This window comes from Armigeres subalbatus, chromosome 2 (genome assembly GCF_024139115.2).
Source record: "Armigeres subalbatus isolate Guangzhou_Male chromosome 2, GZ_Asu_2, whole genome shotgun sequence".
NCBI classification, from domain to species: Eukaryota; Metazoa; Arthropoda; class Insecta; order Diptera; family Culicidae; genus Armigeres; species Armigeres subalbatus.
The window spans coordinates 235,051,038-235,074,938 of NC_085140.1; the positions used below are offsets into that span (position 1 = coordinate 235,051,038).

General features: G+C 41.9%; 1 long non-coding RNA gene across 1 annotated transcript in view; it reads left to right on the top strand.

Moving 5' to 3' along the window:
- Positions 1-16,682: 16,682 nt before the first annotated feature.
- Positions 16,683-23,901, top strand: part of LOC134211911 (uncharacterized) — a 70,150-nt gene continuing 62,931 nt past the window's right edge. The window contains exon 1 of the long non-coding RNA XR_009979148.1: positions 16,683-17,412. This is a non-coding gene — a long non-coding RNA (uncharacterized LOC134211911). The remainder of the gene's footprint in view (positions 17,413-23,901) is intronic.

The following is a 23,901-nucleotide window of genomic DNA, read 5'->3' on the forward strand; positions in this document are numbered from 1 at the left end:
CTCCTCCGACCGTGATAGGTTTTACTTACACGAACGACCATGCCTCGAATGACACTATTTTCAAATCGCTATATCTCAGCCGTTAGTGAACCGATTTGAACAATTTAGGGACTCACAAATTTTCCCGTCCATCAAGATTTGTCTGAGATGTTGAGACCTCCGATCGGACCAAAAATGACCTCTGTGGAACTCCAAACGTCGGAGCAAGTCGTGATTTTCATACAAATTGCGTGGTTGGTGCTCACCAGCTTGATGTTCATGCTAATATTAGTAAGATATTTCGAAATCCGTGAGATTTAGAAAGTTGCCGTCTTCTACAATTTTGTTCAGGAGGCCAAAACCATACTGTCGCAGATCATATTATTTCGGAACTCGTCCGCTTGGCGGCGCTAGTGTATATGAGAAAGATCGCTGGGTCAAATATTTCGAAATCTGTAAGATTTAGAAAGCTGCCGTCTTCTACAATCTTGTTCAGAAGTATAAAACCATACTGTCGCAGATCATATTATTTCGGAACCCGTCCGCTAGGCGGCGCTAGTGTATATGGGAATACTCGTTGGGTCAAATATTTCGGAATACGAAAGATTTAGAAAGCTGTCGTCTTCTACAATTTTGTTCAGGAGGCCAAAACCATACTGTCGCAGATCATATTATTTCGGAACTCGTCCGCTTGGCGGCGCTAGTGTATATGAGAAAGATCGCTGGGTCAAATATTTCGGAATCCGTAAGACTTAGAAAGCTGTCGTCTTTTACAATTTTGTTCAGGAGGCCAAAACCATACTGTCGCTGATTATATTATTTCGGAGCTCGTCCGCTTGGCGGCGCTAGTGTATATGAGAAAGATCGCTGGGTCAAATATTTCGAAATCTGTAAGATTTAGAAAGCTGCCGTCTTCTACAATCTTGTTCAGAAGTGTAAAACCATACTGTCGCAGATCATATTATTTCGGAGCCCGTCCGCTAGGCGGCGCTAGTGTATATGGGAATACTCGTTGGGTCAAATATTTCGGAATACGCAAGATTTAGAAAGCTGTCGTCTTCTACAATTTTGTTCAGGAGGCCAAAACCATACTGTCGCAGATCATATTATTTCGGAACTCGTCCGCTTGGCGGCGCTAGTGTATATGAGAAAGATCGCTGGGTCAAATATTTCGGAATCCGTAAGACTTAGAAAGCTGTCGTCTTTTACAATTTTGTTCAGGAGGCCAAAACCATACTGTCGCTGATTATATTATTTCGGAGCTCGTCCGCTTGGCGGCGCTAGTGTATATGAGAAAGATCGCTGGGTCAAATATTTCGAAATCTGTAAGATTTAGAAAGCTGCCGTCTTCTACAATCTTGTTCAGAAGTGTAAAACCATACTGTCGCAGATCATATTATTTCGGAGCCCGTCCGCTAGGCGGCGCTAGTGTATATGGGAATACTCGTTGGGTCAAATATTTCGGAATACGAAAGAATTAGAAAGCTGACGTCTTCTACAATTTTTCTCAGGAGTGTAAAACCATACTGTCGCAGATCATATTATTTCGGAACTCGTCCGCTTGGCGGCGCTAGTGTATATGGGAATACTCGATGGGTCAAATATTTCGGAATACGAAAGAATTAGAAAGCTGACGTCTTCTACAATTTTTCTCAGGAGTGTAAAACCATACTGTCGCAGATCATATTATTTCGGAACTCGTCCACTAAGCGGCGCTAGTGTATATGGGAATGCCCGTTGGGTCAAATATTTCGGAATCTGTAGGATTTGGAAAGCTGCCGTCTTCTACAATCTTGTTCAGGAGTGTAGAACCATACTGTCGCAGATCATATTATTTCGAAACTCGTCCGCTTGGTGGTGCTAGTGTATATGACAAAGATCTCTGGGTCAAATATTTCGGAATAAAAAAGATTTAGAAAGCTGACGTCTTCTACAATTTAGTTCAGGAGGCCAAAACCATACAGTAGCAGATCATATTATTTCGGAACTCGTCCGTTTGGCGGCGCTAGTGTATATGAGAAAGCTCGTTGGGTCAAATTTTTCTGAATCCGAAAGATTTAGAAAGCTGACGTCTTCTACAATTTTGTTCAGGAGTGTAAAACCATACTGTCAAAGATAATATAATTTCGGAACTCTTCCGCTTAGCGGAACTAGTGTATATGGGAATGCCCGTTGGGTCAAATATTTCGAAATCTGTAGGATTTGGAATGCCGCCATCTTCTACAATCTTGTTCAGGAGTGCAGAACCATGCTGTCGCAGATCATATTATTTCGGAACTCGTCCACTTGGCGGCGCTAGTGTAAATGGGAATACTCGTTGGGTCAAATATTTTGAAATCCGATAGATGTAGGAAGCTGGCGTCTTCTACAATTTTGTTCAGGAGGCTAAAATCTAGGATAGGATGTGACAATTGAATTGCGACTGCCTTGTTGTTTCCTCAGTCAGTTGCTTCGACGAGGTGGTGGCCAGTGCTTCCGAATAATTTTTATGCAAAATCCACCAAACAATATATGCAACAAATTCATGTTTTCTCGTTCATTTCTTTCATTATTCGTATAAAAGATGCTATGTGCTATCAGAAAAAAGTTTTCACATGGAATTAGATGAGTTTTATAGTGAAATGGTTAAAAAGTTGATAAATAATGCTTCAAATCAAGTGTTTTAAATAAGCATAACATTTGAGAATCATGCATACATCGTTTGTAGTCTAGCCTAAATTAATTTTACTGAAAAAATCAAAAATCAAACTTTTGAATTTTTCCATAAATTTCAATTTATTTACCCAGCAACACGGCCAGGGTAATAACAAGCTGCCCTTTTGAAAATGTGATACCGCCGATCGAAGTAATCGATTGTCATTTTCACCTGAAGGAACTTCCGGAGGAATTCCTGGAGGAACTTCCGGATGAATTCCTGGAGGAACTTCCGGAGGAATTCCTGGAGGAACTTCCGGAGGAATTCCTGGAGGAACTTCCGGAGGAATTCCTGGAGGAACTTCCGGAGGAATTCCTGGAGGAACTTCCGGAGGAATTCCTGGAGGAACTTCCGGAGGAATTCCTGGAGGAACTTTCGGAGGAATTCCTGGAGGAACTTCCGGAGGAATTCCTGGAGGACTTCCGGAGGAATTCCTGGAGGAACTTCCGGAGGAATTCCTGGAGGAACTTCCGGAGGAATTCCTGGAGGAACTTCCGGAGGAATTCCTGGAGGAACTTCCGGAGGAATTCCTGGAGGAACTTCCGGAGGAATTCCTGGAGGAACTTCCGGAGGAATTCCTGGAGGAACTTCCGGAGGAATTCCTGGAGGAACTTCCGGAGGAATTCCTGGAGGAACTTCCGGAGGAATTCCTGGAGGAACTTCCGGAGGAATTCCTGGAGGAACTTCCGGAGGAATTCCTGGAGGAACTTCCGGAGGAATTCCTGGAGGAACTTCCGGAGGAATTCCTGGAGGAACTTCCGGAGGAATTCCTGGAGGAACTTCCGGAGGAATTCCTGGAGGAACTTCCGGAGGAATTCCTGGAGGAACTTCCGGAGGAATTCCTGGAGGAACTTCCGGAGGAATTCCTGGAGGAACTTCCGGAGGAATTCCTGGAGGAACTTCCGGAGGAATTCCTGGAGGAACTTCCGGAGGAATTCCTGGAGGAACTTCCGGAGGAACACCTGGAGGAACTTCCGGAGGAACTCCTGGAGGAACTTCCGGAGGAATTCCTGGAGGAACTTCCGGAGGAATTCCTGGAGGAACTTCCGGAGGAATTCCTGGAGGAACTTCCGGAGGAATTCCTGGAGGAACTTCCGGAGGAATTCCTGGAGGAACTTCCGGAGGAATTCCTGGAGGAACTTCCGGAGGAATTCCTGGAGGAAACTTCGGAGGAATTCCTGGAGGAACTTCCGGAGGAATTCCTGGAGGAACTTCCGGAGGAATTCCTGGAGGGACTTCCGGAGGAATTCCTGGAGGAACTTCCGGAGGAATTCCTGGAGGAACGTCCGGAGGAATTCGTGGAGGAACCTCCGGAGGAATTCCTGGAGGAACTTCCGGAGGAATTCCTGGAGGAACTTCCGGAGGAATTCCTGGAGGAACTTCCGGAGGAATTCCTGGAGGAACTTCCGGAGGAATTCCTGGAGCAGCTACCGGAGGAATTCCTGGAGGAACTTCCGGAGGAATTCCTGGAGGAACTTCCGGAGGAATTCCTGGAGGAACTTCCGGAGGAATTCCTGGAGGAACTTCCGGAGGAATTCCTGGAGGAACTTCCGGAGGAATTCCTGGAGGAACTTCCGGAGGAATTCCTGGAGGAACTTCCGGAGGAATTCCTGGAGGAACTTCCGGAGGAATTCCTGGAGGAACTTCCGGAGGAACTCCTGGAGGAACTTCCGGAGGAACTCCTGGAGGAACTTCCGGAGGAACTCCTGGAGGAACTTGCGGAGGAACTCCTGGAGGAACTTCCGGAGGAATTCCTGGAGGAACTTCCGGAGGAATTCCTGGAGGAACTTCCGGAGGAACTTCCGGAGGAACTTCCGGAGGAACTTCCGGAGGAACTTCCGGAGGAACTTCCGGAGGAACTTCCGGAGGAATTCCTAGAGGAACTTCCGGAGGAATTCCTAGAGGAACTTCCGGAGGAATTCCTAGAGGAACTTCCGGAGGAATTCCTAAAGGAACTTCCGGAGGAATTCCTAGAGGAACTTCTGGAGGAATTGCTAGAGGAACTTCCGGAGGAATTCCTAGAGGAACTTCCGGAGAAATTCCTGAAGGAACTTCCGGAGGAATTCCTGAAGGAACTTTTGGAGGAATTCCTGGAGGGACTTCCGGAGGAATTCCTGGAGGGACTTCCGGAGGAATTCCTGGAGGGACTTCCGGAGGAATTCCTGGAGGAACTTTCGGAGGAGTTCCTGGAGGAATTTGCGGAGCAATTCCTGGAGGAACTTCCGGAGGAATTCCTGGAGGAACTTCCGGAGGAATTCCTGGAGGAACTTCCGGAGGAATTCCTGGAGGAACTTCCGGAGGAATTCCTGGAGGAACTTCCGGAGGAATTCCTGGAGGAACTTCCGGAGGAATTTCTGAAGGTTCTTCAGGAGGAATTCCTGAAGGAACTTTTGGAGGAATTCTTGGGGGAACTTCCGAAGGAACTCTTCGAGGAACTTCCGGAGGAATTCCTGGTGTGAATTTTTTTGAGAGTTTGCTATAACATTTAGAAAATTCAAATATCTCTCTATTAGTTAAACTTACTCAGTTATGACTATAAAATCGTTCAGATGGAGTAAATCCAAAGAGCAGAATTTTTTCCCTGAGCGTAGGACAACCTGTGGGACAGTATGGTTTTGGCCTCCTGAACGAAATTGTAAAAGACGACAGCTTTTTGAATCTTGCGAATTCCAAAATATTTGACCCAACGAGTATTCTCATATACACTAGCGCCGCCAAGCGGACGAGTTCCGAGACAATATGATCCTCGACAGTATGGTTTTACACTCCTGAACAAGATTGTAGAAGACGTCAGCTTTCTAAATCTTACAGATTTCGAAATATTTGACCCAGCGATCTTTCTCATATACACTAGCGCCGCCAAGCGGACGAGTTTCAAAATAATATGATCTGCAACAGTATGGTTTTGGCCTCCTGAACAAAATTGTAAAAGACGACAGCTTTCTAAATCCTACGGTTTCCGAAATATTTGACCCAGCGATCTTTCTCATATACACTAGCGCCGCCAAGCGGACGAAATCCGAAATAATATGATCTTCAACAGTATGGTTTTGGCCTCCTGCACAAAATTGTAAAAGACGACAGCTTTCTCAGTCTTACGGATTCCGAAATATTTGACCCAGCGATCTTTCTCATATACACTAGCGCCGCCAAGCGGACGAGTTCAGAAATAATATGATCTGCGACAGTATGGTTTTGGCCTCCTGAACAAAATTGTAGAAGACGACATACTAATTCTTTCGTATTCCGAAATATTTGACCCAACGAGTATTCCCATATACACTAGCGCCGCCTAGCGGACGGGTTCCGAAATAATATGATCTGCGACAGTATGGTTTTACACTTCTGAACAAGATTGTAGAAGACGGCAGCTTTCTAAATCTTACAGATTTCGAAATATTTGACCCAGCGATCTTTCTCATATACACTAGCGCCGCCAAGCGGACGAGTTCCGAAATAATATAATCAGTGACAGTATTGTTCTGGCCTCCTGAACAAAATTGTAGAAGACGGCAACTTTCTAAATCTCACGGATTTCGAAATATCTTACTAATATTAGCATGAACATCAAGCTGGTGAGCACCAACCACGCAATTTGTATGAAAATCACGACTTGCTCCGACGTTTGGAGGTCCACAGAGGTCATTTTTGGTCCGATCGGAGGTCTCAGACAAATCTTGATGGACGGGAAAATTTGTGAGTCCCTAAATTGTTCAAATCGGTTCATTAACGGCTGAGATATAGCGATTTGAAAATAGCGTTCCGACTGTTTGGGAGGCACGGTCGGAGGAGTGTTAATATACAAATGCATATATGTAACTTAACTGAGAAACTTCGCAGTTAATAACTGTGGATGTACTAAATGAACAATAATCTGCGAGGCGGCAATGTCCCAGTGAAGGATGTAATGCCAATAAGTAGAAGAAGCAGGAGAAGAAGAAGAAAAAAAAACCAGAATAATCCACCTAGCGATGGTGATGCCTTTCTCGTGCGTTATAAAATGAAATAAGAAAAACACATTAGATAGGTCAAAATAACACTTTAGGGAAATAGATTTCATTATTTCCATTATTTCAACGCATTGCAGCCACTCCCAAAAAAAAAACTATATTTTGTCAATAGGGTCTAACTAGGCCACAATCTGCGTCGAATGCAACTTGTTATGAGAAAATCGGATAATGCTAAGTACAAAAAAGTTTGTCTCACATTTTTTGTACACAGACACACACATACACACATACAGACATCACCTCAATTATATAGCCTTTCCGCATACTCAGTATACGAGAAAGGCAAAAAGATGAACAAAGTAATTTTACTTGAAAGTACAAACTCTCCTGGTTTTCTTCCACCGCAGGAAGCTAGCGTTGGGGACGAAGCTCCCGACCTCTATTCGGCTGCCTCTTGTTTTATGCTTCGTAGTGCTGGACAATCATCTTTTAAGCAAACATGACCTGAGCGGCAATCCATCTGACCTTTAGTGATTCGATGCTGGATTCGATGGTGGAAGGTTCGTCTGATCACACAATCTTTGAGAACGAAGAATTTAGATCCTAGAAACTTTTATTCGACGGCTTCAAATTAAACTATCCAGGTGGTATAGAAAGGCACAAAACTACAGCAGATGTATCCAGTATTGATCAAACAAATGAGCACTAAAGTGACCTAAAGCATTACGGATCACGAAGCTCGGCAATTTTTTAAATAAAGCTCAATTGACGATTGATTTACAATGTTATGAAAACTCATATGTGAATATGAACGTTATGTGGAAGATATTGGATTTGAAAAATGTATTGGAGGTAACCACTTTCCCTTCGATGGGACTCGAACCCATGACCCTACAGTACGCTAGACTGGTGCTTTAACCAACTAAGCTACGAAGGACCTCCGTCGGCCTTCGCAACCTAGCGGCTACTGAACGAGCTCGAGATTCCCAAATTGGACGCATAGTCAAATCACTCGCAATCCATTTATCAAGCCAATACTTCCACATGTGTATTGTACACGTCCACATTAGAGGAGCGTGAGTATTTAGAATGTCTGGCGGCTATACACATTCTTCATCAGCAACGGTACTGATCAAGTGAGGTTGTGTAAGCTATTTGCCAGTCGGTCGTCAAGCTCAGACCCGACCGCATTGCGTAGGCAAGAGCACGCAACTCAAGTTCAGTTCAATCAAAGGTAATTGCCTATTTCCGGGGATTAAACCACCCGACTTGGACGTTAATTTACAATGTTATGAAAACTCATATGTGAATATGAACGTTATGTGGAAGATATTGATTTGAAAAATGTATTGGAGGTAACCACTTTCCCTTCGATGGGACTCGAACCCATGACCCTACAGTACGCTAGACTGGTGCTTTAACCAACTAAGCTACGAAGGACCTCCGTCGGCCTTCGCAACCTAGCGGCTACTGAACGAGCTCGAGATTCCCAAATTCCCGGAAATTGCCTATTTCCGGAGATTCCCAAATCCCCGGAAATAGGCAATTACCTTTGATTGAACTGAACTTGAGTTGCGTGCTCTTGCCTACGCAATGCGGTCGGGTCTGAGCTTGACGACCGACTGGCAAATAGCTTACACAACCTCACTTGATCAGTACCGTTGCTGATGAAGAATGTGTATAGCCGCCAGACATTCTAAATACTCACGCTCCTCTAATGTGGACGTGTACAATACACATGTGGAAGTATTGGCTTGATAAATGGATTGCGAGTGATTTGACTATGCGTCCAATTTGGGAATCTCGAGCTCGTTCAGTAGCCGCTAGGTTGCGAAGGCCGACGGAGGTCCTTCGTAGCTTAGTTGGTTAAAGCACCAGTCTAGCGTACTGTAGGGTCATGGGTTCGAGTCCCATCGAAGGGAAAGTGGTTACCTCCAATACATTTTTCAAATCAATATCTTCCACATAACGTTCATATTCACATATGAGTTTTCATAACATTGTAAATTAACGTCCAAGTCGGGTGGTTTAATCCCCGGAAATAGGCAATTACCTTTGATTGAACTGACGATTGATGTTGACACTTTGTTTGCAATTCAAACTTTTGATTTCAAGCCATCAAGCTTTGCACGTAATTGGCACACTCTGGACCCCCGGTGACTATCTTCCCATAGTTACATCTCCGTATACTATATCAAGAAGACTCTCATAGAACGCATCCTTCACGTTATCAGGATTATTATTCGTTGGGGCATAAATGTTGATCGGGCTGTACTGTAGTTGAAGTGCATTCTCAACGCGCCAATGCGATTACTAATCGGCATCCACCGGATAACTCGCTTCATCTGCTTTCCGATCACCATGAAGCCGACCCCACGTTCAGCTCTGTTGCCGCTATAGCAGAAGTGGTACTTTAATGAAGTGTTTGCGATGGGATCCCCCACTCGGAATTCAGGTTCTCCCGTTTGGGCCAGCGAATTCCATGGGTTGCTACCACGATCAAGTCGATCTTCTGCAGGTCACGAGCTCTCATAGTTCTATTTTTAACACAACAGACTAAATTTTTATAAAAAAGTAATACTAAGTATTACTAACACGTTAAAAATCTTAAAATATTTGTTCCTATAGTCGTCCTACATAAGCTAATATCAAATGCATCAAAACACTTACTAAATACACGACACATACTAATTAGTGGTGCGTTATATCCATAATTGGTCTTGGTAGCTGGAACATTTATAAATGCGTTCTGAACGTTCTGAAAAACGTGACTGGTGTGCCCGAATCCGTGAATTAAATCACGGTGTATTTTTGCTGGTTCACGAATTTGAGAACGTTTTTTTTTTGCGTGCAGCAGAAAGATAAGTGGCCCGAGGTGACGGCCCTGAGGGACCCCTGATGTGACATCAAAAGAAGATGATGTGCAATGTGCACATTGTGCATGCAGTCATGCACCTTAACCTGCATAGTTCGGCCAGTCAAGTATGACTCAATCCATTTCAGGAAGCATCTGTTGAAGCCTAAGCGGGAGAGTTTAGTTACTGCGATTTTATTGTTTATTTAATCAAAAGCAGTTGAGAAGTCCGTGTAGATAGAGTTTGGCTACCAAGCTCCATTCCCTGGATTATTGTTGTCGAGGTTGTGTAGAGAACCAGATTAGTTAAAGTTGAACGTTTCTGTATGAAGCCGTGTTGAAATACAGCTGGAGCAATGGTGCTACGTGATATCGAGGATAAGTAGCTCAAACAATTTAGAAGTTGCAACATAGCAACATACTGGAAAAATACCACTAGATAGTGACAGATTCATGAACCAGATCAGAGAGATCAGAGACCAGCGATAGATGACATACATTTTTTTTTAAATCAATGATGAAATTTTGTCTGGGCCTGGATTTGTAGAAGATTTCAATTTTTGCAGGCCGTTACTATTTGTTCAGTGGTAATTGATGGAAAAGGCCCAGTGTCCAGCAACGAAGAAACGTTTGAAGCAGCCGCGTGGATGTCGCCATTTAGAATATTTTGGCATTTTGACGATGGTTTTGGGAACGTGCTGATCGGATGCGTACAACAAGATGTTAGAAAGTAGAGTTGTTGCTTCGTTAATATCACAGTCCTGCAGTAGTATGCTTCATTCAATTTCACGTAGAAACTGATTCAATGATATGTAGTTCCCGTTTTTTTGTAGTTGTAGGAAAACTGTGAAATTTTTATTCCTTCACTATGATTATTTGGAAATGGTAGGGTCATCAACATGGGAGGGTGATGCCTAACGTCTTTAACTAAAGCAGCTGGTGATTCGTCACATGAGTGAAGAAGTTCACGGTTTACGAAAGTAAGATCAAGTGAACGATAGTTTTTGTTGACAACTCCGTTGATTTGAACGAGTTCAGCAATGCTGTAAGGCTGTTACCGTACAGGGTAACAATGGTCGACGCACTTGCTTGAACAAAAATATACTAATCAAATTGACAATACAAAAAAAAAACATTGTGAGACTATTGCATGAAGTACCCTAAAGGTAGAATATGCGTATGCGATATATGGCACACATCTCGCCATCAAGCACGGCGATGGCACCCCGTCTGGTGAAAGAAGAAATGTAGGAGAAAAGAGAGGAGGAGAGGGGTGAAAAAAAACTGGACTGGACGAGGAGTCGTGGAAAAGACACCGAAGAAGGAAGACCTTTTTTCCGTAGTGAGCAAGTTCCCCAGAAAGTTTTTCCCGAAGTCAGCACGTTTTTCTAAAATTTGGCCGAGGAAGTGGTGGCCTTGAACCTGAGTGCGAGACGCACGAAAGCTGCCGGTAGTTTTGCCGTGAGATCCAGGTGTGCACTACCCTACCTATCCGACCCAAGATCCCGGGTGCCACGTGTATAGACGAATTGTTAGATTCGAACCCTGGGGAAGCTGTAAGCTGTGAGTGGCCGTTTTCTTGAACTCCCGATACGAAGCACGGTCCGCTGGGTTCCAGATTAGATAGTTCGTACTGGGAAGCGGAGCCATTTGATCGGAGAAAAGTAGCCTTCGAACCGGTTTCTGCACGGGGACGGCCGCCATTGCTTCGACACCCCGGAAACCACGAGGCGCAAGTTCGTTTGGCCGAAAGAACCGCAGTGCGAGGAGACAAAACGCTTGGAGGTACGGAGCGTCGACACCGGATTCATCGGCGAGTTCCACACATCAAGTCAAGCCCAAATCAAGCTATTCCTACCCAACTCCACGAGGTTCCCAAGCATTCGTCGTCGTATCGTTGACCGTTCATTTGCATCCCTGTGGAAGTAGTTACCAGCCCGCTGTCCGCTTCCGCCGGACGGAACTCACCCTAAGGAAACCGAATCATCGTCCAATTCCAGACAGTCCAGTTCAACATCGCGGAGGGGAGCCGAAGAGGACTATCGATCTACGGCACGCTCCCTCCGGTTACTACCCGCACTATTCATCGACAGTTCAGCGACAGCACCGAAGATCGACAATGCCGAGGGCAAGGCTACAAATCCTACCCCGCCCGAAGTGTAATCCCAACATCCAAAGGTATGTCGCTTGTCCACGTCAGCCCAAAACAACACCATCTATCGGCCGCAACGCTATACTAATCCTAAAACACTAACCTTAACCAACTAAAATGATAAAATTATAATAAAAAAAAAGTAAAAAATGTACACCTCATTCCTTTTTTCTGATCATTGAAAGGTTCTTGGTGCATGCAAGTCCGTTGGTTTTCCCTGTACCGTCCACTTCAGCTACATCTTGGTCTGTGTGTCACTTGAGCAGGTAGTAAGCCGACTCTGAGTACAAATTCCCCAAAAGGTGAGCTAGTTTGGGACGTGTGGACGTCCACTGCATAGACGTGTGGACGTCGCCGGCAGTTACAAGGTGCTGTAAGCAACGAGTAGCTTGAATTGATTGGCTTAAATTGGGATGCAAAAAGCCAGAAAGATTTTGCATCCATTCAATGAAAGAAAAGTTAGAGCCCAGAATAATGATATCATTATTGACGACCATTTCATCTCAAGTACCACTTTCCAATCGTTGCCTAGTAATAGGCGAGTCTGTGCCGTTGAATCTATCTGGTTGCTCCACTTTGCCTTTTTTGATAAGTATTGAACCTTGGTAGGTGACCTTACCATGGTTGCGCTACCAACATCGCGTTAAAGGAGCTGCTTTCTCGATGCTGACACGATGCAGCACAGTATTAACAGTTTTGCTTAGAGTCCCTCATTGGCACTCGGACGATGATCAGCCTAACATGGCAGACAGACGCTCGATCAGATTGGCATCTACAAAGAGGAGCAAACCTCCCATTCCCTGCCAGCCAGCATACGACCATAGTTCCCACTAGGATTGATTACCCGATCTTCCCCAAGGTTGCTCGTACTCCGACCGGCGCAAAGAGTAGGTAGAAGTAAAAGGCTAAGGACCGCGAAATACGGTCATTTTTATTCTAAAGGTACGCGAAGTACCAATGATACACATTACTCATCGTTTGCCATACCCTAATGTTATTCATTTGTTACAATTAGCTAAGCGCAGCGAGTAATTTCGTAAAAAAAAAAACAAAAACGTCATTCAGCTTTTTCAAAGCGCTAGAAATATTTGCGAACATCGCACTGCCCTACATAACTGGAGGTCTCGCAATCCTATATTTTTGGAGAAATTCTTCCACAGGAAATATCTTCTTCTTCGGAATACTGAGGAATTCATACTCTTAGAAATCTTGGTTTTCCCACCTACAACTTACTTACTTATCCTGTACACCTCCGGTGGTACAAAGGGCCGACTTGAAAGATCTCCGTTCTGAGAGATGTCCGGCTATCGTTTTAACCTGTTGCCAGGTTAGATTTCTCTCGACTTCTTTTATTTCTTTATTGAGGATTCGTCGCCATGAGCCTCTGGGTCTGCCTCTGCTGCGATGTCCCGCTGGGTTCCAGTCTAATGCTTGTTTACAGATTTCGTTTTCGCCCCTACGTAGATTGTGGCCGATCCAGCCCCACTTCCGATCCCGAATTTCTGTTGCTATCGGCCTCTGATGACAACGATGATGGAGCTCGTTGTTTGAGATCCTGTTGTGAGGCCACCAGGCCCGAGTTATATACCTCAGGTATCTGTTGATGAACACCTGCAGCCGTTGAGTGTTCTCCACAGATGCACACCATGTTTCACTAGCGTATAACAGCACAGATTTCACGTTAGAGTTGAAAATTCGTATTTTGATGCGTTCACTTATCTGCCTGTTTTCCAGATATTTTTTAAACTCACAAAGCCAGTTCTTGCTTTCTTGATCCGTGCGCCTATGTCAATCTTGGTACCGCCGTCTGACGCCATTTGGCTACCAAGATATTGGAAGCTTTCAACATTCTCCTCTGATTGGCTGGCTACTGTGAAACTGGAAGGAGTTACCATGTTTACATCCAACGATTTGGTTTTGTTGACGTTGATGGCTAACCCTGCCGAAGAGGAGCGCTTGGCAAGGTCGTTGAGCTTACTCTGCATATCAGAGCGCCGTTGAGCGAGGAGTCCAACGTCATCAGCCAATTCGAAGTCGTTTAGGTGCTTCATGGTTATAGGCTGCCATAGCAGCCCGCGGTTTGGTTGACGGTCAATCGCACCTACCAACCAGAATCGGACAAGACCCCATTGTGCAGCACTCTACACGAGAAGGCCTCGTACGATAATTTTCTCAGGAACCCTTTTGCGTCTCAGGGCGCCCCACATATTCTCGTGATTGAGACGGTCGAAAGCTTTTTCGTAATCAATGAATACCAAGCAAAGGGAATCTTGGAATTCGCTCCAGAATGATGCGGAGTGTGACAATAAGGTCCACACATGATCTTCCGGCACGGAATCCGGCCTGCTGCCGCCGGAGACTCGCATCGATCTTCTCCTGAATCCGGCCTAGGATAACTTTGCATAGAACTTTGAGAACGGTACACAGCAACAGAATTCTGGAAAATAAAATGTTTCAACAATTTTGAAAAGTTCCTTCTCCATAAATTCTGCGGATTTTCAATTCAAGGATTTAAGATAATTTAGCCCCGCTACTGTTATTCCGTTCTCTTGAATTGTGAGGAAATATTCTACTGAGAAGGGACTGATTTGCGATTTCGCAAATTAGTCCCGAGTTGTGGATAATCATTCTTCACGAATTCTTCTCCACCACGAGTTCTGAGACCTTACCGCTTCAAATGTAATAAATTCTTCATTCAATGATTCTAAGGAAATTCAACCAATATCCACCCCTCGCTGGTTTCGTAATATTATGACGAATTTCAAAAAAAAAATATTCATGTCCAAGAACTATGGATTATTCTTTTTCCAGGACATTTGGAGAATTTCTTCTTCAAAAAATTAAAAAATATGAAAAACTTCGCCTCCAGGAATTCATTAAACAGGGAATTACTCTTTTAAGAATTTCGAGAACTTCCCTCCCACAATCACACTACCTCCCCCCTTCTCCACAGATCCTGGAACATTCAATATCTAGAAATGTTGGAGATTTTATTATCCAGGAATTCTGGAGAATAGATGAGAAATATTCCAGAATGTCTGGAAATGAAAATACTACCAATCACAACTTTTTGAATGCTCATATTTTCAGCGTATAGCTCTCGGTAGGTAATCTCTGTATTTTCAATGCAGATTATTACCATGTAATGTGGGTGTGCGAGTAACATCATGACCCCATATCTGGTCCAAGGAAACAACCATTTTCTCTTCGGGTGGGTATCTCGAATACAAATCAACAATAGAATTAACACCATCATCATAAATTCAGTGTCCTGAATATCTTTACTTTCCCACTGTAATGTTGGTTCCATACGACTAATAATAATGAGTAGGAATCCAAATATAAAACTGTTATCCAGCTTAAATCGTTATTTGGATAGTAAATCTGTGAGACATCATTTAAGACTATTCAACTGATTCGACATTTTTACGTTTTAATCAAATGAATTGAATTCTTCACTTTGTTTTTTTTATTAATGTGCCACTCGTTTTACATTGCCAATGCATATCAGTTACATAAGCAATAAACGGAATAGTCAAATAGAAATGCAGCATAAGTGTGATTGAATAAAGGTCCAGTTAGGACACGACTCGCTGATGGATAGCTGGGAGGCTGAAAATGGAACGATGGTGTCCAGTTTTCCGTTGTTTGATCAGCAGATTATCAATTTGTAGTTTAAACAAGAGCTTAAAATAGGCAGGGAATGGATGTTTTTTATCGCATTATAATTAGGTGCAAGGATAGAGTACAGTTCGGGATTACTGAACCTATATTATTTTTACGCTAATCTCTTGTACTCTAAATCAGTTTTTCTTGCTGTTTGCGAGGTTCACGAAATTTCCTCCATGAACTAAGCTGTCATAATCTGGCAGAGTAACGTTTACACCATGTTGACAGTCTAATATTCTTTTAAAGAAAGAATAACAAACAGATATGTTGAAGTTTGTTGCATACATCACCTTGTCGCCAGATTAAAACAGTAAGCATTTAACTGTCCGGTTTTGGCCATGGCTTCTTATTTGGCCAATTTTGCGAATAACTCCAAAAATAAAAGCTTCTACCCTTCAACATTGTTGAAACTGATCGATTGTTCTCAAAGAATATGCATTTTAAAGTGGCCAAATCTGGTTCACTTCACCAAACTAAGGGGTTTTCCGAATTCATTTTGAACCATAAGCGGCCGGACCTGAACTCTATGAATTTCACTGTCTGGAATATGTTGGAGGCAGCGTCTGCTCTAAAACGTCATGTTTTTAGCAGGTCCCGAAGCATGGCATTCAGTGGTTAAGCTCAAGGACGAAAAAGATGAACTTTAACAGTGAACTTTCAAAAAGTCATGTATTTTTTTTGTTTATTCTAATGTAGCACTTCAATTGCAGGATCCTGTACAAATGTCCCATAATTGATTTTAGTATGTATATACATAACTAATATACGTCATCGTCAATTTTCATACGTATCGTCAATTTTCAAGTCTGCATAAAGGTGTATGACCACAAGTTGGCAAGTTTCTATTACATATGTCGAATCGATAAAAGCTACAAAATTTAAAAACAACTTGCAATACAATTATTACTCTGACACCATGTTCTTTAGCTTGGCCATTTGTCTGTACCACAAATAACTCCAAAATCTGCACATCTGAACTATAGTCACTTTATACTGAACTGCTTACTTACCAACCTGAACCACAATTCTCCTACAAACAAAGCAAAGAATAAACGCGGAATAAGCCAAAATAAGCTCGTAGCTCCCATATCTCACATGAATGCCTATCGCGTATTGCGCTTAATTGCCTCTTGAATGGCGTCGCGTCTTTCTTCCATCCAGCCAGTGTGCACGCCGCGAGACCGGTCCAGACCGCGTGCCCGTCTGATGGAGGGTCCGCACGGCAGTCAGCTGATGGCGGGCGATGCGCATGTGCATTAACGGCGCAAGTTGCCGTTGCATGGTATCTGGCACTCAGAGAGACACCGCGAACGAACTGCTTGAGCGACCACAACAACGCGAGGAACGCGACGCCGCCGTCGTCCAATCAGTCCAGCTTGGAACGTGAGTCGCGACGGTCGGATTTTCGGAAGAACCCCAACTTGTTTTGCGTGTTTTGTGCCGTGGGAAGGTTTCTTTTGTCAGTGTATTCGTGCGACTGTATGTGTGCGTGTTTATGTCCGGCGTTAAGGTGCACGGCCGTTCTCCCCGCAGTTGATTTGTGCGGTTTCGTTGGTTCTTCTTGGGAAGGAGCTGCAGGCCTTCGAGCCCGCCGTCCTCCGGTGTGTCCCCAATCGCGCGCGTGAGACGACGTCTTGTTCCGTGCAAGAGGACGGGACGACGACGAGGTCAAAGGGGATCACCATCTCTCGGTCGTGTTGAGACTTGGGAGTGCTGTGCGTGTCCAGAGAGCGGAACAAGAAGAGACTTGTGGGAAGTGTTTTGGGTTTGGGAAAAACAGAGGGCTGATGTGATCTTGGCTCCAGCAGGAGAGAGTTTGGTGGAACCGTTTTGACGTTGTGTATGTGCATTTGCTAAACTGGCATCTTGTTTTTACCCCATTCTGTTCTGTGCCGTATTTGATGAACATTTTTGACACAATCTCCGCAGCTATTTACGATAATCTTTCGTCTTCTGTGCGACGAGTGTCTGTGTTTTGTGACGAGCTTCTAGCTTAGAAGACATCGCGGCGGAGTGTGCAAGAAACGCATCAACGATTTTATGAGTGCGATTTAGCTGAAGTTGAATACATGAGTTTTCCGGCTGCGCTCGTTTGACAGATGCTGCATTGAAGGTGAGTTCTGATACACATCTTCCTATGAGTGTGAATGTTTTGGTGTTGAATGGGAGAAACATTGTCCTCGATATTATCGGATGTATCCACATGGCTCTGGCGGGGTCAACATAAAAGTATTGAACACAATTGGCATTCATTTTACTAGCTCTTCATTCAGATCAATGATTCTCCATTTAAAATACTCGTAGCACACACACTCCCGAGTAAAGCTGTGAAAGTAAGAAACAAGTAAAAAAGAAATATTGTCTCTGCGAATCTGTTTTAATTTAATGACGAGCATGATGAGAAGTTGATATAAAGTAAACGATTTCAGGCCACCTTTCTGGACTGAGCTATATATGGATGGATATAGAACATAATGTGTTACACTGCATATTTATTGATTGGAAGAACATATTTTCAACATTATTTGAGCAACTTAGCAGCGCAATGTGAGTTTTGTGTATGAATGACATACCTTATTCCTTAGATATATGTTTTTCAAACATTTTTTGTATGAAACGTGAGTAAATGACAGATCTCAATACTTGCTCACTTAACCACTTACTTACATATATCGAAAGTGGCACCTGTTTGCAATCAATGAGATTCAGTGAAATGTCTTCCCATATTAATTGTTGACCTTGGAGGAAATCCTTACAGAATTTTTGGAACTACTACTGACTAAGTAGTTCCAAAAATCCAGTAAGGATTTTCTTAAAGGCCGTGATTGTCAAGAGACAGCTAACAAAGCGCATATTTCTATCTCAGAAAACCAAATGTATGATATTGGGCTCTTTGATCTTATTTCGCATGACAAGCACTCATGAAAAGAATTTGCGCTTTGTTTTCAACGCAAAATTTCTAAATCTTTTGAATAGAATTATTGCAAGTAACAATGACTAGACAATAAGTGGATCACATTTCTTCAAATTACCGAGTTGTACACTTCTATCCCCCTGAATAAATTGAAAATTTATTAGATTTTTGTAGAATCGAAACACTTACATTGTTCATGTTTGTGAAGAGAATTGATGAAGACATACATATGTAAACTTCGCGTGACTATTCTCATTGGAACTGTTTGAAGTCCGTGAGCACTACCCTTGCAGGAGATCGTGGACCTCCTGGAAGTTCGTTACAATTTCTCAGAGTGAATTCGTAAGGATTGGTAGAAGTTTGCAAGTACTGCTGAAAGCTGCTAAGGAAGTTCACATAAATCATAGAAGCATGAAATAATTGCTCAAATCCCATAACTTTTCGGTGCGAGGTTCGTAATGATCAAGGAATGTAATTTGTCGCTGAAAAATGCAAAAAATAAGCGACAAAAGAGAATAGCGATAACTCCGATAACGCTTTGTCCTCATCTGCAGAGGATAAAGACATTGTTGCGTTCCATTTTATTTGCAACAAACATGGAGAGGTAATTGTTGTGAACTTTTCAAACTGCGATAACTTGTATATTTCAGAAGTAAAACACAAATCATGTCAACAGATGGTTAAGTTTATGTCTAAGCTATGATAACTGATACTTATTTAACCAAAAACATCATCGGAAACCGACTACTTCTCAAAATGCGCGGCAGGCGATCATTGTCCTATTCTGTTGCAGTTTGGGACAAACGCTTATTGCGAGTTGAGTTTGTACCAACATTAAATTTTACAAGAGAGGGCAATGTTGTTGTCATTGGCAATGTTGTTATTTTACATTCCTTGGTAATGATTATCTAAACCCGTAAATAATCCAGGAGCTTACGCCAATTAGAGGAATTCCGGAAATGCTGGGGTCACTTTTCACGCGTTTTTTTTTTCACCGACGATCGTTCTTTACTTGACTATTTTGGCACCAACATTTCAAAAGGGCGAAACTACTTTTGCAAACAAGGGCCAATTTGTACCTACCCACGCAATCCAGCACCATTGAATGAAAGAAGAGGATTCACTTCTCTAATTAGCCCACCAGGCAGCGACGTGAGAAGCTCTTGTTTACAATAGCAGTTTCGCCCTTTTAAAAAGGTTGGTGCCATAAAGGACATAAAGGTCCGAGAACACGTGGAAGTCGCTAAAAATGGATATTTTTACTGGGTTTTTATTAACACGGAAGTGACTTCTCGCTTAATCCGATTTTAGCGTATAAAATTCTCAAAATGTCATTAAAACTACAACCCTCTCTCATTTATTTAATTTATTTTTCTACATGAAAATGTATACGCTAATGCTAGGCGTAAATCACGAGCATACTAATATGATTGAATTTATTCGGTTTTGTGACAAGATGCTGTAATGGTTGACGTACTGCTAATGTGATCAATTTGTATCCAAAGACAGTGAAGTTATTTTGATTCAAATACTGCAAATATTTATTTGAAACAATTTCGGTTGGCAAAAAAACAAGAACAAAACAGTAATCAGATGTTTTAAATACGATGACATAAAAATTTTACAAATTTATGGCCTGTGATGTGTCCTTCATTTAACTGAGAGATGAATCAAGCTATGAAGTGTCCCTGGATTGAGTATTTTAGATAATTGAGTAAATTAAAACGTCCGTGAGTACAGTAAATGGCGAAATCAATAGTTACGACAAAATCTTTATGTAGGTCCCTAGTGCTTTCGACAAAGAAGTTTTTGAATTTTTGACTTACAAATTTTAGACAACATGTTTTGTTTTCAGATATTTTACACTCGTTTCCTACGTAATTTTTTTATGATTATTTAGAAAGCGGATTTTTGAAATAATAAGATTTTTTTACAAGGTTGGTGCAACAAAGTTAAGCGTTCGGTCAGTAAAAACGTTTTTAGGTAGTCTCAAATTATTATAATATTTCAATTGTATTTTAAAAATTTATTTATATTAGTGATCCAGTTAGCCTTGCGTGCAAAGGCGTAGGATTGACAATCCGGAGATCTATAGTTCGATTCTCGGTATGGTCTAGGATGTTTTCGGGTGGGAAACAATATCCACTCCCTGGGCATAGTGTATCCATTGTACTTGCTACCTGGAATTCCTTGGATTTCCTTGGAAATTTCCCACCCACCCATTTTTGGCCATTTATACAGGAGTTTGGAGAAATACGAACAACTTATTGGCCACCATAACCTTCTATTGTATTATGTTAGTAGTGGAAAAATACTAAACTGCAAATATTTCACTCTTCAAAAGAACGTGGACAAAACAAAAACGATGTAACAGAAAATTAAGCAATTTTCAATATTTAAAAAAAATTGGGGTATTTTGAAATTTCATTTTAATCTACTCTTAGACATGCATTAAGATTTTTTTATTGATCAATATCAAAAACTTTCCCAATTCTGAACAATTGAAAATACCAAACAATAGTCAAAATACCACAAATCTAATCAATTGATCCTTATGGATCGAAATTGATTTAAATGACGCGAATAGTACCCTCACGTACCCTTGATTTGGTTCCCATGTGCTCCCAAAAAAGCGGGAATCATGCGATTTCGTCGTGAAAAGTTAAAAAATCTTGGCCAATTTATAGTCTGGTTTACAGCTCGGACTCTCGGAGAATTTCGCCGGATTGTATTTTTAATCGATCCGAATTTCTAATTGTTCATAAGGGAATCCCATAAATCTCGTCCAGACGCATGGGAGCGAAATTTGCAGGCAAGCTCCTGATGAACCAGCCTTAAAGTACGCGGGATCTTTAAGCCCCAAACGCAATTCAGCGAAAATATATGGGCTAACTGTTAAATCTGCCGTTTCCGCTGTATTGCGTGGGGGTCTTAAATCTAGCCTTCAATCCAAAAACTCGGTTTGAAGCTGCCTTAAACTTGATTTTGTTCGGTTGATTTATACAGTCGCCTCTCCACATCTCAATATTGAAGGGACCATCGAGATAGGGAGAGATCGAGGAATGGAAGGAGAATTGAAATGGATACTAGATCCAAAAAAGCTCGTTGCTATGAAAAACGACCACAAAACAAATGCCATTTCTTGTTGTTGATCTGTTTGTTATTGTCCAAAGATGGTCTAGTAGCCTAAAAATTTGAACATATCGACATAAGGATAGTGAATCCAGAACAAAATATGATCAGAACACATCGAGATAGAGAGATATCGAGATAGGGAGGTTATCGAGATGTAGAATACCCAAATTTATGTAGATTGAAGGGACCAAGGAAACCATCGACATAGGGAAAGATATCGAGATGTAGAGAGTCGACTGTAATTTTTTTATACCGTCTTTTTTTTTACAACCGATAATTTCGAAATATTCAGAATTATTTAGAAAAACTTTGAATGATTCGAAAAGAATCAAATGATTGAACAATACGTGTAAAAAAATTGAATTTCCTTTTTCGGAACATTCAAAAAGAATAATCGAAAATGAACTAAATCTGAAAATTAGAATGTCAGTCCCTGCGTTTCTCTCTAATCTCTCCAATAAGGACGCAAAAAAAAAAAGATCAATGTAGAATCAATGAAAAAACGGGACAAATTGAGAATCTTGTAGATTACGACGGGACAGAACGATAAGGTCTAAAAAACGGGACTGTCCCGTCAGCCCATTCTTTCAGTAATTCCTTTCGGAATTCTAGAACGAAATTTTAATTTAGAATCAATGTCTTATGGAATTTGTGAAATAATGTCTTATGGAATTTGTGAATAAATATCTTATGGAATTGTGGATTCTCCGACATTCTTCCTTCGGACATTCCTCTAAGAATTCCTTTAGAAACTCTTCCAAGGATTGCTTAAAAAAAATCCACCGGAAATTTATTCGGAAACGAATCTAAGTATTCCTTCATAAAATTTTCCTCCAAAACTTTTTCCAGGATTTTTTTTATTATTATTAGAGAGGATTGCAGCCCTGTGCTGACTCACATCTTGTCGCAAAATTCCAGGAATTCATTCGGACATTTATTTACGAAAACTTTAGAAAACACCTCAAGGAACTGTTCTAGAACCTCCTTTAGAGATTCCATTGGAAAGCCCACTACGTTTTGTTGTACCGAAAATCTATAGGATCACTCCAAAAACACTGGGAATAAATCTTAATGAATGCAAACAAATGTAAATTGATGAAAATATTGGAATCAATCACTCTAAAGATTTTTTTCATGTGTGATTTTTTAATACATTTCACAATGCACTTCTTTTAAGGGATCCTTCGCAAATTTTCTGAGAAATTCCTTCTTAGAAAAATTGTTGAAGATTTTTTTTGAAAATGTGTGCAGGAATTCATTTGAAAACTTTTGGATTTTTGTTTTTGAAAATGTATTCAGGAATTCATTTGGTAAACTTCAGCAAACTTCCTAATTGTTCCGGATTTTTCATTTCCTTTAGCACTCTCCTACGATAATCCCTTCAGAAAATCATTTGCGGGTTCGTTTGGAAGTACTTTCGAAAATCCTTTTGAAATTCCTTGGGATTGTTTTTGCATTTCTCGTAAAGGCTATACGTTCGCACCAAAAACAAACTTTTTATAGGAGGTCAAGGGTCTGCTCAAATATTACGTAACGCGAAAAACGTTGTTTTTAAGAGCCCCCCACCCCCTCGTAACATTCTGTAACAAAACGTTGAACTTCCTCCACCCCTATGCTTAACGCGTAAAAGATACATTTTTTTTGAAAAAATCTGGTTTTTGGTAGAAGTTGAAACACGATACAATAAATTATTATTCATAGTAGATTTTAAGTTATTTTAAAGATAAAACAATTTTTTTCTCGATGCAATTTATTTGTTACGCGTAACAATATCTCGAAGGACCCCCACATAATTTTCCATTCTCATATCTTACTTACTTCTCGCTTCTCACTTGTCAAATCTCACTTTTCACTGCTTTCTTCTCACTTCTCACTTTTTACTTGTTACTCTTCACTTTTCACTTTTCGCTTTTCAGTTGTCACTTGTCATTTGTCATTTGTCACTTTATACCTCTTACTTCTATCTTCGCACTTCTTATTTCTCATTTCTCCGACATTCTGGCTTCGTGCCCGACCCACTGCAGTCTTCCGATTTTCGCGGTGTGAACGATGAATGGTTCTCTCAACACCTGTTGCAACTCGTGGTCCATTTGCACCCTCCATTTACCATCTTCCATCTACACCCCGCCATAGATGGTACACAACACTTTCCTTTCGAAAACTCCCAATACGTGTTGGTCCTCCACGAGCATTGTCCAGGCCTCGTGTCAGTATAGAACTACCGGTCTAATAAGCGTGTTGTAGATAGTCAGGTTGGTACGGCGTTGAACTTTATTCGATCGGAGCGTTTTGCGGAGTCCAAAGTACGTACGATTTCCTGCTATGATGTGTCTCCAAATTTCTCTGCTGGTGTCGTTATCGGCGGTCACCAGTACAGGAATTCTTCAACCACCTCGATTTCGTCACCACCGATAGAAACTCGTGGTGGGTGGCTTACATTGACCTCTCTTGAGCCTCTTCCTATCATGTACTTCGTCTTCGACGTATTGATGACTAGTCCGATCCGCTTGGCTTCTCTCTTCAGTCTGATGTAGGCTTCCTCCATCTTCTCGA